Source organism: Pterocles gutturalis, unplaced genomic scaffold (genome assembly GCF_000699245.1).
Source record: "Pterocles gutturalis isolate BGI_N339 unplaced genomic scaffold, ASM69924v1 scaffold6981, whole genome shotgun sequence".
Classification (NCBI taxonomy): domain Eukaryota; kingdom Metazoa; phylum Chordata; class Aves; order Pterocliformes; family Pteroclidae; genus Pterocles; species Pterocles gutturalis.
In genome coordinates this window covers 58,432-63,220 of record NW_010097736.1, presented here as the reverse complement: position 1 = coordinate 63,220, position 4,789 = coordinate 58,432, and the positions used below count along the sequence as shown (strand labels likewise).

Here is a 4,789-nt window from a genome sequence, read left to right as displayed (position 1 = left end):
GGAATGACTCCGTTTTAAATTCTCAAGCAGTATAGACTTCCATAAAAGTAGGGCATAATTTTCCACATTATTTCTAAGAGCCAAATGTGCTAAACTTTAGCCCTCCCCAGAGTCTCTGAGGATTTAAAAAAGCAATAATAATAATAACAATAATCCCTTTAGCTGATGTGGAAATCTTATTTCAGTAGTGACATGCTTGAAAGTATAGAAAGACCTCAGTTTTGTTTTGTTGTTTTAATAATGCCCTAATATTTAAAACCTTTCCTCTGAAGTACAGGAAAGCATGTCTTCAGTCAACATTTGAATAGCAAATAATTTTAAAAGAAATTAAGCTTTCTGACATTTATGGCTGATCAAAAGCTATCCTGCTGTCATTCCCTCCTGCTTGACCTGCTAAGGATTAAGACCTGATAAAGAAGCATTCATTCCCAGGTGTAAATGCAGCTGGATCAGGCCTTTATTAGAGTCAACAAATGAAATCTCCAGTCCTGTAGGAAAGAGGAAATGCACTGTTTACGGCCTTTCATTGTGACTACAGCCTCATAAAAGGGAGCGAACAGTTTTATAGCTCCCCAAAACAATGAGCTATAACATAATTAGTTTCAACAGAGCTCTGTTTCATGTTAATCTGTTGTCAGCACCTCAGAGAAGGGAACACTGAAAAAACCTGAGGTAGCAGCAAAGTCCAACTCCGAAGAAAAAAAAAAAATAAAAAATCCTGTTTCCTGATTTAATTAATAGCCATATGATAAAATTACATCTTTCAGTTATTCTGAGTGATTTGTCCTGAGAAGATAACCTCAGTATACATAAAACACAACCACCTACTTTTTGAATTCATGATGACATAAATAACACGCTACCCTAACTTTCATGTCAAACCAGGCATATCAACACTGTCACATAAACACAGTTAAGTGATGTATTCCTAAGGGATATAGGCAAGCTACTTTATGCAAGGAATGTTCAAATCTGATTGTCTGGTAGTGACATCCTGATTTATAATGTATCCTGCAAATGGTCAAAAATTTCACTTGGATAAATGGTGGTACAGAGTGGTACAGGAGTATGTTCACCCAAATACCTTCCATAGACTAATGCATGATGGTGGTTGGTGGTGCAGGTCTGGGGTTGGTGGTGCAGGTCTCTTATCAACTACCTTTAAAACACAACAACCTCCCTTGCAAAAATGCCCTGAAGGAATGTACAAATTCACTCTGGAATCCCAGGCCCTCTTGCTGAATTTTGCCCTACAAAGCAACATTTCCATACAAGATTAGCAGTTAAAGCTCTAATAAACACAACACATAAACCACCATTTATCAATCGGAATTACTATGCAAAGCAAATACTAAATCTGCTTGTATATTTAGTATATTATGGCTATTCAAAACCACTGGAATATTCATAACCACTTAAAAGGAAGTTACAATACAGAATTAAATCTGCATCCACATGATTAGAATTTCTAATGAAACAAATGCTTACAAACAAGCAATATGAGCAATTTGTATATTATTTGTAAATAACTAGCAAAAAAAATTCAAGCATTATGTACCACAGTGTTAATTTATTTTGTCTATCTTGCATTAAGCTACTCTAGTTAAACATACCCTTATAGCGATAAAAATGAGGAGATAACAGTGTTAAACTTTCTAGAAAGCATTATAAACATAGCAGCCTTTGTACATACGAGAAATGGTAACTGAATGTTAAAAGAAAACCTGCAAACCATGCAGTTCTCCTATACTCTGTAATACTTTGCAGAATTATAGTTTAAGTTGCTCACACCTACATACAGTAAGCACTGTATCAATGTCCGTTTATACATTTCTTCAGCAGACGTGTTATAATTCATTTAATTATGGCATTAGGCTTTTCAAATGTTATCTTCCATGCTTTCATATAACTGAAGGCAAAGAACTCTGAAACATCTATAAAAATACGAAAGACTGATACTTCACTTATCTTTAGGACAAAGAAAATTACATAGCAGATAATTATGTTCATTCATTAAAGAGACAATCTATGAATATAAGCAACATGGAAGAAGTAAAAGTGATCTGCAGTATCAAGGGTACTTCTAGCCAAGGTTATAAAAATCTTGTGTTTCAACTGTGATCAAAAACAAGTCTAACTTTGACAAAGAAGAAAGTAATCAGGGGGAAAAAAATGCATTATTACAAAATTACTGCTATAAATACCCAAGAGAAATACCCAGAATGAAAGAAAAATAGCCGCGTCAGTATTAACCAGGTTTGTTACCATAGACAACTACAGAGACCTTTTGCTTAAAACTCAACTGTACATATTCTGCTCAAAACGAGTACTGGAAACCTGTAAGATTTGAAGAATTGTGACTCAGTTACAATGAATTTAGTTGCACATTTTAAACAGTATTAACTTAAGCAAAATGTTGCAGGCATTAGTCACACTGACGAGTAATTATCCACAGAGAAAGCACAGAGTCCAAAAGGACTATTTCCACTGGCATACACTATGCAATGTGAGCCTGCAGCACCTGGGTTTCAGCAAGAGCAGGGACTGTCAGAAGACAAGGGGCATCCACTTGTTTATTGCCATTATTTGAAGCCTAGATTCACTGAATTCACTCATTAGTAATTTTATGGAAGGTTTTGCTTTCCATACGAGATTTGTTTATAAATGGCAAGGCAGCTCATGAATCAGTCAGACATTGCCAAAAATTAATACTAATGAGCTAATTTCCATACAAATTCTGATTTACTCTGACAGATACTGATAAAACCAGACACCTCTTTCAGGCAAACAGAATCCTGTTAGCAGGATTTCTGGAGGAAATAACATCGAGTTTAACATCAAGCAATAAAACTATCAGTCTTCACTGTCATGCTTAAAAATTGCTAACAGAAGAGAATCTAGGTGACTTTTGAAGGTTCAAAATTCAGAAAACTTAATTTTTGGTGTTGCTCTACAATTACTATAATTCAGTTTTAGTCTTCTGACTGTGATTAAAGCACTACTAAAATATGGACTGAAAAATGCACGGCAGACCTTATGAATCACATCAGAACATATATAAAGAGTCTCTGGGCATTAACAAAAATGATTTTGAATTATAAGATTGCTTTCAACTACTCAATATTTAGGAAAACACCAAGTTAAAAACAAGTATATGACATAATCTTTAACATGAACCAGTCTAGAACTGACTAATGCAAACCAAAGATCAGAAGCATCACTAAAAAAATACAGCCTGGATCACTGTTTCTAAACTTCTTTCTATACTTACTGTCTTTGGGCTTTATGCTAACTTTGCCACTAGACCTTCCACGGCTTTCTGTGTCTGAGATTCTCTTATAAGAGGCTCCTAAGTGGATGCTTAAGATTCACAATTTGCTTAGGTAAAAACAAGAAGACTGTTACTGGCTCTAGGTAAGCTACTTGCACAAGGATTGTGCCAGTTAGTTATTTTCCACTGGAATAAAGCAACATAAGAGTGATTTTGTCAGATCCAGATTGAACAAGACACAAACCAAATTAAATACCTTTTTTCTTTTGCTTTTAATTTGTTATTAAAAATAAAGGCATCTATTACCAAAGGAAATAATGCAATATGAGCACTATTCAACACAATTACCTTCTGTTCTGTAAGGCAAGTTTTGCCCAACAAGCATTGCCCGCGTAGGAATGAAGTATCCTAAGCTAAACCACTGCCAAAGACAAACCCCACTGCCACCAGCGGATGGTAGTCAACCTTCACACCCCTAATGAATGTTACTTAATGTCACATTAAGTCACATGGAACTCCAGCAGAAGAGAGAGAGGTTAATAGCTTCAGGCATTTCACAGCACAATGGTTGAACCCACAGGGCTAGTCTTCAAAAGGCAGGCAGTCCATTGCACCCTCTCCACGTCCTCTGTGCTTCATTTGCCCCCATATGTTTGTGTAGAAATATTTATATTGAGAATTAAAGCTTAAATTCAACCCTCTTGTATTAAAACCAGAATTTTATGTTTGGCTTCTAATGGAAACCAATACTGCCTTACTTGCTGCCACTCTTCAGACTCCTTTCAGTTCTCTTCTGAACAGTTCTAGTCTTTTGTAATTCTTTTAATATATTTTCTACCTGCCCATGAAGTCCCTCATACTTTTAACTTTGACTCAAAATCTCTTGAATCACATTTATCATCCACAGATTAAGGGCATCATGACGGTCTATTCTGACTACAGAGAATAGGTCAAGACCCTCATTCATTCTTTCTTCCTCCTGCTCACAATACCTTTGAGAATTGCTAACACCTCTTTAACAGGTAAGCTTGAAAGAAAGATTTCAATTACTGAAGAATGTTATTAAGCCCAGGGTAGATTGTACCACTCTCAAACTGTCCACTCAAAAATGAAACTTACAGTGCTGCAATTACCTTACACTTCAGGAATCATCTCTCCCAACAGATTTTTTGCATTTAAAAGAGTAACATTCCTCAAGGCAATACTGTTTCAACTGAACAGTCTCACCTTTAATACATCTGCAGTTTTTCAACAAATAAGTGCAAACTGTAAATTACAAGCCTCTTACACATAAATCTTACAAAAAGAAAAATAAGTGACAAGCTCTCTTTTCTCCCTTTCTGCCTTCCAACTAAGGGTACTCTTTGTTCCCATTCGGTCCCCAAACAGAACAGCCCACTCCAGTGACCTGCAGGTAGAAGAATCCTGGAGAATCACCTTCCATACACTGATGTCAGATTTTTGCCTAGCTTAATTACATGTCAAACAGCCCAAGGTTTTGGAATGTTCAGGGAGGGG

At 36.0% G+C, this 4,789-nt stretch overlaps 1 protein-coding gene across 1 annotated transcript in view; it reads right to left on the bottom strand.

The window, feature by feature from the left end:
• LRP2 (low density lipoprotein receptor-related protein 2) overlaps positions 1–4,789 on the bottom strand; it is a 120,915-nt gene that overhangs the window by 102,061 nt on the left and 14,065 nt on the right. The gene's annotated exons all lie outside the window — the stretch shown is intronic.